The sequence below is a fragment of the Condylostylus longicornis genome, unplaced genomic scaffold (genome assembly GCF_029603195.1).
Source record: "Condylostylus longicornis isolate FDR11 unplaced genomic scaffold, ASM2960319v2 ptg000101l, whole genome shotgun sequence".
Classification (NCBI taxonomy): domain Eukaryota; kingdom Metazoa; phylum Arthropoda; class Insecta; order Diptera; family Dolichopodidae; genus Condylostylus; species Condylostylus longicornis.
Genome location: NW_026578069.1, coordinates 1,425,349 through 1,437,524, shown reverse-complemented (window position 1 = coordinate 1,437,524; position 12,176 = coordinate 1,425,349). Strand labels below are relative to the sequence as shown.

At 24.2% G+C, this 12,176-nt stretch overlaps 1 long non-coding RNA gene across 1 annotated transcript in view; it reads left to right on the top strand.

The window, feature by feature from the left end:
- The window catches only part of LOC129614134 (uncharacterized), an 82,370-nt gene extending 70,789 nt beyond the window's left edge, over positions 1-11,581 (top strand). Inside the window, exon 3 of the long non-coding RNA XR_008697358.1 lies at positions 11,470-11,581. This is a non-coding gene — a long non-coding RNA (uncharacterized LOC129614134). The remainder of the gene's footprint in view (positions 1-11,469) is intronic.
- The last annotated feature ends 595 nt before the right edge of the window (positions 11,582-12,176 follow it).

Below are 12,176 nucleotides of genomic sequence, written 5' to 3'. Positions count from 1 at the left end.
TTCATTGGTATTATTCAGTTGCAATTATTTACGTAGGAATCTCTTAAAATTTATTTACTTATATTAAAAATACAAAAGGTATTTATTTATTTTTAAAGTTAATCTAATTAATTTTGATCTTGTTATAGTTTAGACTAGATATTTCTAATTTTTCTATAATCGCTTCCTTATTCAATGGGTATAAAATAAATCTTAAATTTTTTAAATAATGCTTTTGGTTTTTTTTTTATTTTTTCTATAAATAGGAATTTTTTATTTAATTAAATCACCTTGCATATTATGTAGATTTGCATTTTACGTGGTTTATCATGACCTTTTTTCACTTTTTCATTATATGAAAAAAAATTCTTCTTTTTAGAATTTTTTGTAAATTATTTTTATTTGTTAACCCTTTTAAGTATAGAGCTTTTAATTACACAGTGGCCGTATTGTGTAATGATTTGAGCGTGAATGAAGGTAACAGAATATTTCGTGCATGTATAACAGACGTATGACAGTTGTTTCCAATTTTATGGAAAATTAAAAAAAAAACACTGTATTAATCGTAATATAATTTATAATATAGGCTTTTTTTAGAAAATGTTACAATAAAGTCCTAATTATGCCAATTAGGAAAATCTGAATTGTGTTATATGAAAATTTCATTTTGGTAACAATAGGATTTGTATACGTGTTTTTCGATTTTATTGCCTGAGATTTTAAATCGATTATGCATCCAATAAGTATTTGTTCTTATTCTTTGTTTTTGAAAATTTTACCAATAGATTTATAAGCAATAATTTCCTCATAATTTTGTGAAACACATAAAATGCTTTGGAAGCACTAATGTCCAAATCGAAATGAAATAGAGAATGAAACTACTTTTCTGTTCCAGTATTTCTATTAGCTCCACTTTAATAAAAATTAAAATATTTATTGTAAGTGAATATACATATATGTATAAAAGTACAGGTATATGTACCATGTCTAGATCTGCACAATATGTTGTCGTACTTACTGAAATCTTAGAATAAATTATATATATCTACACATACGTAAATAAATTCAATCAATTAAATTCAAATATCAATTATATTTAGGTCAACTTGTTTATTTATACACTTTTTCTTTTTTATAAATTCTAACTTCTTATTTATAAGATCTAAATCAGGTTGTTGCTACAATAACTTATCAAGTATTTACAAATACGTTTAATGAACACATGTGCTCATGTTTATTACATACATATATGTATGTCATGTATATATATGCATATTACATATTATATTTACGTAAGAAGAAAAAAGTTAAAACCGGAATTTATTACAAAAGCCTTTTTGTCTTACCCGCTCTTCCACCAAATTGCTATTTTTTTTCTGCATTTTCTGTATTCTGTGTCAATTGTATTGTTAGACGAGTAGTTTTGTTGTATTATCTTATTCTTTAATTTTACTCTATATCTGAGAATTTATAATTGAAACTTTTTTTTTTTTTGTTATTTTTTGGGTTTTTAGTATTAAAAGCTTAAAAAATTAGCATACAAACAATTTATTTACAAGAAAAACAGAAAAACAAAGTTCTACTTTTGTACAAGGTATTTTAGATGATTGATTTTAGTAAAGTCGAGTAGAATTTGAAAAACGCCACCAAGTCGAACACGCTATCGTCATAAAATTTTGTTCGATGTTATGAGTTCTACAAGTTTATTTACAAATTTTTGAATCCTCGTATACAAAGTTAGACCAATCTATAGAATTTCTTATAAGAAACTTTGCAGATTTTATTGTACTCAAAAAGTTGTATTGTCAAACCAGTTTGCATACTAATGATGTTATCGGAGCGTATTTCTACGAAATAATACCGATAACCTAAATCAGTTATTATTTATCAATCGGATCGAGAGTGAATTGCCCGAAATATTTTTAAATTGTTATTTAAACTATAATCTACTTTTCTGTGTTATTATCAACAACAATTTCAAATTTTATTGTCCTAAGCACCCTGTGCAAAAAAAAGCTTCAGGCATTTTATATTAAAAGTTTATTGCAAGCATCTAAGCATATATGTACACACAATAATTGTTATCTTATTAAAAAACAAGTACACAAATATATAACGATATATAAACCGGGACATGATATGTGGTATTTGATATATAAAGAATTAAAATAATCCGAGGAAAATCAATTACTTACCTGTCTGTTTTTTTAACATGGTACAGATAAATAATCAATAAAAATTTTCAGAAAATAAAGTATATGTACTGTAAAGAACACATTAATCGATTCAATAACGTAAATAAATAAAATATTTTATAGATGAGAAGGATAAATTGGAAAATTACAAATAAAATTATACGTTTACTTGTACTATAGGCAAAAGTAATACATCTACTTATTGACAATATAAGATGTAAACTCCCACATAAACCGATTTTCCAAAAAATTTATAAATAAGTATTTATTTTTTAATTTACTGCTTCAATTTAAAAATGGATTTTAGGGACAAAACCTGAATTGTAGGGGCCTAGAACTTACGAGTACAACAATTTTCTGGAATAAAATTTCATAGAAATGCAATAATTATACAGAAACTCAACTTTAGCACTGTGAACTTTTAATAATTTTAAATTTGATCTTCGGTTTCTAAGTCAGCTTTATGCTCGGTTTGGGTTAATGAGAAAAATAATGTTTTTTATTTAAATCACAAAATCAGCAAATATAAATAATTTTCATATTACGATAAACTTAAATTTACTTTCGCATAATTTTATATTTCCATCTTAAATAGGGTTACATATTTAAGGCACCGAAATCAGTTTAACAAAACAACGGGCATTTCAATGACGCATGCTTTTCAAATAACAATAAATACATGTTATATTTTTTGATATACTATTTATACAATTCTAAATCAGTGCGATCTTATCAATCAAAAAATTAAATTAATAAGTTATAAACATATATACATATGTATATATATGTACGTATCCAAATAAACACTTTATTGTGCTCATAATATACATGTACATTACATTACATAAATTATATACCAAAGAATGATACAGAAAGTATATTATTAAATTATTGCTTACAGTTCCTTTATTTAGTATAACATTTCATTAAATATTCTATTAACCTTCTAAAGAATTTCAAGAGAAAGTGAAATTTTATTGTGCTTTTATTAAAAATACGTACATACATTTGTACATATACATAAGAGTTCAAAATTAAACGTATATATATAATTTTGTTACAGTTTGGTTTGAGTCTATGTTTTTTTATGAACTTAAACACGAATTCTTCTTATGGATTTTTGATATTTTCACCGTTTCGAGAGTATTATAGATTTTCGAAACGGTTTATAATAATATAGTATATGATTAACATCCTCTTCGTTTATTAATATTTAGTATAATTATTATTAAAAACGATAACTGATATATGTATACTGAAACTGATATATATATATAGATGAATCAGAGATTAATTGCTTGCTACAACGAAGTTTTGTTTTTTTTTCCTATTTTGCTAATACAGATTTAATGAATAAATTTCGTAACCGAAAAGAAGAAGAGCGAAATTTGACTTGTATAGGTAGAATGATTTTGCTGGTAACCACAGAAATATACTTAATATGAAATGCTTTGCGTTTTTTCAAATTTCAATTTAACTTTTCTTATGATTTATTAATTCATTAGAATTTCTAATTTTATAAAATTATCATGGATTATTTTTGTCTGTTTGTCGTTTATAACCTATTTCTACACAACTTCTAAAATTATAATATGTATATAGATATTAGGTTACGATGGTAACAAGTTAAGTATATTACTTATAATATTTATTTATTGCAGTTTCAATATTTGAATTAATGTTAGTTCTTTAAATAAACGCAAATTCCATTTCGTAATTTTATACCACAATTTTTCTCTGCATCAATAAACATACCGTAAAAAAGTAATTCAAAATTTATTATTTTACTTACATGCAAGTATGTGCAACAGGCTTTCCACGTTTTATTGCTGGATTTATAAATTAAATCATTTTCCAAAAAAAATTGCTTTCTTAAAATATTGTTTTTTTACAAATTTCAATATCGTAGATTTGAAATCGCTATCAAAGTTGATCCAACCTCACTTTACGTTTTATGCATACATACCTACTCCCGTTCAAACAAAAACATAATCACTGATTCAGTAAAATTTTTTAAACGACAGTTCTGATGACGATCAATGGGAACGTTGTTTTTATTTTTCAACTCTCTCTCTTGACTATACTTAATTCCGTTTGCTATAATAGATTATATAAACCGATATAATAACGGATCACTTACCAACTTCTAATTTTTTTAATTTTCGTATGCTACTTATTACACACTTACCTTACCTTTATTGTTTTATATAATAAATTAAGTACCTACTTACTCTTCATCTTGATTATATATACTCCACTTAAAATTGAATAATTTTAATTGTTAACGCCGACAATAATATCAATTGAAAAACGAATGACAGACAGAGAGAGAGAGAGAGAAAACAAAAATAACAAAAAAAAAAAAATAATTGTTAATTTTTCAACCACTATGTGAAGCATGTCAAAATCTAAAATTTCATTATAGACGTCCACTTATCAAAGGTGTCTCAGGTGGTATACTTTATAATTATTATGATTATACTTAGTATATTTTTTAATATATACACGTATATTATAAAATGTACGTATGAATGTGTGTAATAATAATATTTAAGGTAAATTTTATAACTTTATTTTTGTGCTTTTGTGTAGTTACAAATAAAATTAGTATGTAGTTGTGGCGTTTTAAATTTTTTTTTTCTCAACGTTTACTTTTATGTTATGCTCATTTAACAAATTTGTTCATGTTGTGATTTTTTTTCTTTCTGTGATTCTTATTTATATTTTAAATTTACGACTCTATATTTAAGTTATTCGCTTAAGTTGTCATTTGCATTTTTATATCATATTATAAATAAAACATTTCTATGTACAAATATATTTAACGTACAATTTATTCAATCATTTAGTAATAATAGTAATAATTGTATATTGTATTTATAAATATTGTGCAGCTATAAACGGTGATTTCTTGTTTAAGGCCCCCTCCTTCTTTCTTATTAAGTTTACATATATGTATATAGCTCTATATTGACTTATTTTTCTATAAAATGTTAACTTTTTTTTATTGTTATTTCTTATAAACACGCAAATGTGTATCACAATTATAGTTTTGTTTGAGGAGTTTCACATTTTGTAATTATATGAGGTAAATTATGTATGTACATATTATATAATATGTATATATGTATATTAAAATATGTATGTTTAATAATAATACTGTTGATACTTTTAATATATCAGCTGTGGAGCGGTTAATGATTCCAGTGTGTATTTATTAATTTCTAAACTATGAAAAATAATATATTCAATACATACATATACACAATGTGCGTATTGTATATGTAATACAATCAAAGGTACCTTTTACTAGTTACACAGTATATACAGTACCTTTTCCATCCAATATAATTTCTGAACTTATTACTTTAAGAATACTATACTTATAAATATGACTAAGTATATAAGAGTTAAGAGCAAAATATTGTTTTGAAAACAAAATCAGTGCTTAAAAGATCTTATATGAAACCTTGTTTATTTAAGATTTAGAAAGATTTAAGATATAGATAGTATGAAATTAAAAAAAAAAAATATTTATATTTATAATTCAAGGTTCTTATTTTTTCATATTTTCTGTTATACTTTTGATAATTACTTTGAATAAATTTAAAAATTTCCATGATTTTGTTTTTTTTTTTTTTTAAATAAATTTTCAGTTATTATTCGCAAAATGTTAAAGGTAGAGCTATGTCTATGTGTGTATGTATGTACGTACACTTGTTTATATTCAAGATTTAATTTAAATATTTTATTAAACTAATTTAGAAATAAATACGTATAATATATGTACATACAGAGGTACAGAACCAGGCGAATTACTAATGCAGCAGTTAGATTTATCTTTTATAATAATTTTCACTGGGGAAATTACAAAATACATAATATGGATATTAAAGTGAGAAATTTTTTAATTAAATATTGTAATAAAAAAAAAAATTTAATTATAATATAGCAATTTAATATTCGCCCACAATTCATTTTGTTAGCATTTGGTCTATATGAAAAATAAAGGAAAAAATAAATAATTTTTTCTGATAACATATTTTTACGGCTTTCGAATTATTGCCGCACATTTCGAGTACCTATTAATTTTTATGTTCCTTTAATCTTATTATAAATGAAGTGTGCCATTTAAATTTGTATAAATTTTACTATATTTAATTTTTTAAAAATTTAATTTAAAAACTATAAAATTAGAAATTAAATTTAATTTAGCGGAATATTAATAGTAATTTTAATTTGGTTTGGCTGCATGTAAATTCTTAATTTAAATTTGGAAGTAACAAAATTCAAAATTTTGAAATGTAAAAGTTCTGTAATGCTGTTGGTATCCAGTTTTGTTTCAAAGTGTTAAATGATATTCACATGATTTGATTTTGGCAAACATAAATAATTAAATATAAGTATAATATAAGAGACAATCTACATTTGAATTTGAGTACTAACTCAAATTTGAAGGTTCTTAAGCAATCTTAATTTAGTTGCGAGAATTCAAGCCAAGAAGAGACTATACGCCTAATTACTTAATATGATTTTCAATTCTAATATTATAGAAACCGCCACGTGTATTCAATTGATGTATATCATATGTGCCTTTTTCTGATTCGGCTTAAGTTCGAAAAAATTTTCTGTATATTTTTTGAACATAATAGATTAATAAACTTTATTTATCAGCAAAATTTTATTTTCCATATTAAAATTTTGATTTCAATTTCAATTTAAACTTTTTCAAATGTACATACATAATTTCGCTATAGAAAGAAGTTAAGTAAGCAAAACAGAAACGTCAACGTAAAAAATTATGTAATCGAATGCACACATGTGCTTATTACACAATGTTATCTTTCATCTTCATTTACTCCAAAATTTCAATTCTATGTGTTTTTCATTTTTTACTTTGCATGATTGTTTTATTTTATAAATAAAATTTTCTATATAAAGAAAATTATACACCATACGTACAAGTATGTACATATGTTTGTAGGTAACAATATAGGGGAATTTTTTCTGTGAAACTTTTCAAAATGAAAAATTACGTAATATCTAACGTTGTTATGCTTACTGTTCTTATAAATATTTATTTTTTTTTTTTCGCGGAAAGACAAATGATCTATTATTTAAACGCTATTTAACTCTACTGTAAATCTATTAAACATAAATTTTTTTTTGTTGTTTCTTTTTTTTAAATGTCAGAAAATTTAAAGTGAAACAATTTAAAATTCAGAAGTTCTTGTAACAATTGGCATATGTTATACGTGTACAATATGTTTTTTTTATTAAAAATATAGAAGCAAAACTGTAAATCTCAAATTTGAATTGTCTGAAATTATTCTACATTATACTGATTTTATAGTTCTTGTATTTGTATGAGATTATGTATGGTACTTGGACTGTTCTACAGTTATACTGTAATTATAACCTTTTTTACATTAATAATTGCATTTTGCATTCAGTTCGATGCAAAATAATCCGTAAAATTCTCTTAAACAACAGATCTGCAAAGTGAGTGGAATTACCATGAGCCTTTTCCCAAATTGTAATATTTTCATAACAAGGAAATTTCCGGCCCAATAACTCGAGAAGCAAAGCTAAATACGTACTTCAATCAGAATGCGATCGCCCACAAGAAAATATTATAATCAAATTAAAACGAAGAAAGTCAATTTGTTTGAGTTAAAGTTCATTATACAAAAACAAAAATTGAAAATTATTCTTTATTGTTATTGACCTTGTCGTTAGTCAGTTAGACAATAATAATATAAGTTAATTCACTCATCATACAACGGATTTTACTTTCATTGATCTCGAAAAAAAAAAAAATGAATTCATTAACATTAATTATAAACATTATTTTATGAGGAAAACATTACGTATGTGTGGAATTCTCGTATTCTTCTATAATATTCTCAATTATTATATTCTTTATACTTACTAAGCATATACAGTATATGTACAACATAATCTATATACGAAAATACCTATATATATGATTGCTTGTATACCTTTTTAAAATTAGAAATTTTGTTATCTTTATTTAAACTTATCATACAAAAACAACAAAAAAGCAAACAACAATTTTATACTATCGCCAAATAATGTTATATTTTTATGTTTGTTTAAATTAGTATTAAGTAGCGCTAGTAGTACATAAATTTTCATAATAGAACATTAAAATTATTGTATTTAAAGAAAGATGTTCACCGCAACGTAATCACATAATATGATTTCAAAAAAAAAAATGTACTCACTATTCATTTTGGTGATAGCAGAATCCGTAAACATTAAATTTTTCGGGTACATATTTGTTTCTTCGGAGTGGGAGTTAATGAATTCTTTATTCTATATATAGGAAAAATAATACATACACTCATATTATATGGTATAATATCGTTTTCCAAATATTTTTCTTATTAACTCAAAATTTAGTTTTATACTGAGGTTTTAAATGGAACAAAGTGTTCATATTTCAACTTCTATTTTCAGCAATAATATTGTATTGAATTTGTTATACATTAATTTATTAGCCCTGCAATAATATTCAAATTATAAGAATTAATAAGGGAATTACTTGTTGCTACGATAGATGATTCATGCTTGCCTGTTTGACATTGGCAATTAAAGAGACAAATTATCCAGTACAGAACTAGTGATACACTAATTTACTCTTCAGTATTATTTAAGAATAATCAAGAATCTATATTTTTTAAATATAAAATAACCGAAGATTTGTTCACAAAGTATAGGGGGGGGGGGGGGGGGCGGCATGTTTCAAATGCACTGGAATAAGAATTTTAAGAATATAAGCAATATTTTGTAATTTGTAAATAGTTTTCCAAATTATTGTTAACTAAATTATTTACTTCTACAAGCTATACACACAACAACGTGATTTTAATATTAAAGGCAATATTAGCTCGAATTTGTTATATTGTTTTTGAAATACCGCAGTATTTTAAATCTTCGTTTTCAATTTAAAATTTCATTGAAAAATTTTTTTAAATTTAGACAATTTGGACAAAGCTAACCCTAACAAATTGATCTATTTTTCTTAACTTCCACAATAAAAATATTAATTCCTTGGTCCGAATGCTTTATATTTCTCACACCTGTAATATTACAATAACTGAATCTTATTATACAATTAAGTAAAAATAAAAATTCATATAATGTATGTTTCTTTAAAAATGGTGTTGTGTTAGTTGTTATATGCTTTCTTTTCTAAAAATATACAATTTTACGTAGTATTTTGGTATGTGTATACTCGTATGAGCATTTATTAAAAAAAAATAATGTACACGTTCTTGAATTGTATAATAAATTATACAATATAAGATTCCTAATTCTTAATAATAATGTTAATAATAACAATGTTTCAGTGTAATGTAAGTTGTGTTATACTGATGATATTTGGTATATGTGTGTGTTAATATAAATTCAGATAGATATTTTCTCTTTTTCGAAATCATTAAATAATATGTTTGATTCTGTCTGTTTATCTAACAAAAATATTTATGTAATTACAGTTAATGTCAGTATTTACAGATAGAAAGATTTAAACATAATTACATGTGATATGATAACAAGCAGTATAGTATTTGATACTTTTTGTATTTACTAAGTTTAGAAGGTGAAAAGGGTTCTAATTCTCAAGTTATTTAAATTTTATGGTTATTGTAGAATGTTCGATAAAAATTCGAATATTTATGCTGAACTATAGACAGAATATTTTAATATAAGCACTTTAGTAGAATAAATTAGTAGAGTGCAATTAATGTAGAGCTAGTATTCAAATCTTTTAATTGGTTGCATTTCAAAAGTATATTGAAATGCTCGGTATTTCTTGGAAATCAAGTAATAAAACAACTTATTTACAAATTAAAAATTTTTACTAACAATTAATTTTTCATCCATATACTAAACAACAAATCCGTACTAAAAATATATGCGAAATAATGCTTGTATATGTGTAAGTAAATTTTAAGTATATGAATAGAAAATTTATTAATTTTACTGTGAAAACCTAAACAACTTACAAATTGCTGGTTAATCATGTGGAATTTAATTGTTCTCCTACATAATATTATTCTTCCATACACACATACATACATTGTAACATTATAAGTACAAACTTGCATACATAACATACCTATACTGTATCATATTACAATATGTAATGATATCTCTAATAACAATAGCATAAAATTGTGTGCGGAGGTGTATTTATTTGTCTATGCATATAAACACATTCATACAACAAGTATAGCAATATTTTAAAACATGTGTACTTAAAAAATTGACTTAAAATACTTTACTCGAACAAAACATTCATCATTCCCGCACAAAAAGAAAGAAAAAGCTTTGTGTTTTTTTTTTTCTTCACAGAGAAAGTGAAGTTATTGTGGAAGAATAACAAAAAATTACGGTACCCTGTAAAAGGTACATAATTTGTTTTTTTCTTTTTTCATTGCCCGTTTAAGTAATGATATGTATGTAAGTTTTAAGATACGTGCACGTGATATGGATACTGAAATAACTGAAAATAAAAATTAAGCTTACTTATCAAAATAATAACAGAAATGCGAAAAAAAAAAACGTTTGCGTTTAATTTCTGACAGAAAAAAAATAAGGCAGGAAAATTGAATACCCCAGTCTATATACAAATGAGCAGTCATTTCCATATGAATTTTGTTAAAAAAGTACAAAAAAAAAATTAAAAATACCTACAAAATTGTAAAAAAAAAATTGTTATATTTGCTTTATAATATGACATGATCCCAATTTTATGCCATATTAATTAACTCATGAAATATAAATTTATGGCACATAGTAAATATACATATACATCCATACATACATATGTAGGTAATAAGTACCTGCAAGTGGAATTTATGATTTAAATTAAATTTAAAGAGGTTATGATTATTTTATGGGGATTGTTAAAATGTATAATTTTTCATGACTTACTGAAGTATTGTGTTTCCGTCTCTCAATGTTACTTGTGAGGGACTCATCGTAAAATTTTTGACGTGAGTAGCTTCCTGTGATTGGCGCCTCAAATCCATTATATATTGAGCCGCAATACACAAGAATGGATAGGATAAATTTAAGATTTTATCATGTTTTCAAATCTGCAAGTGTTTGGTTTTTAGTGAAAAGACTTGCTTAACTGTAATTACTATATAATTATACTGAATGTATAATTATTGTAAAATTTCTGTAAACAGTTACAAAAATTTAATTATAACAATTTATTTATAAAATTTATTAATTTATTTATTTTTTTTCTTTATTTCAGGTAAGTTGAAATCATTTCTTCTTTTAATATGATTACAATTTTTGGGGGAAAAAATAATGATAATGGAAGTAAGGTACTTTTGTTGTATAACTTGTAAAATTCTAGATTGGATATTGAAAAACAAAAATTTGAATATTAAATGTCCGCGGTGGAAGTTCGTCGGACTTAAACACTTAATCTTAATGGAAATGAAAGACGACATAATTCCAAAAATTTTAGAGCCATACTTGAACCGCACGTCAAACTTGTCATAGATTTTTCAAGTTAAATCAAAATTCGTGTGCCACATACAATACAATATTTCCCATAATTTATTTTTTTATTAGGCACTTATTAAGCTTTATCCAAACACTTTAAGAAAACTCACGTCACTTGATTTTATAGTATACAGACACTCAAATTTTTTATATACCTTTTTTTTTTGTCATAGTTCAAAAAGGTTAGACAGATAGCAACACTTTTATTCGTACTCAGATAATAGGGGTATTTAAGTGTGTAAAAAATTACAAATTACCTTTTTAAGGACATTTTTATTTAATATAATCGTGCGTATAAGTGTGTTACGTTATCTTAAAGTGCTTGCTGTCATTAAACATTCAATATAAAATGTATAGTTATGGTAACAATTAAACAAAAAAATAAAGAAATTAATAAAAAATTCTTTCCTCCATCTTTTTTTTTACTGATCCAATTGCGTACAATAACGA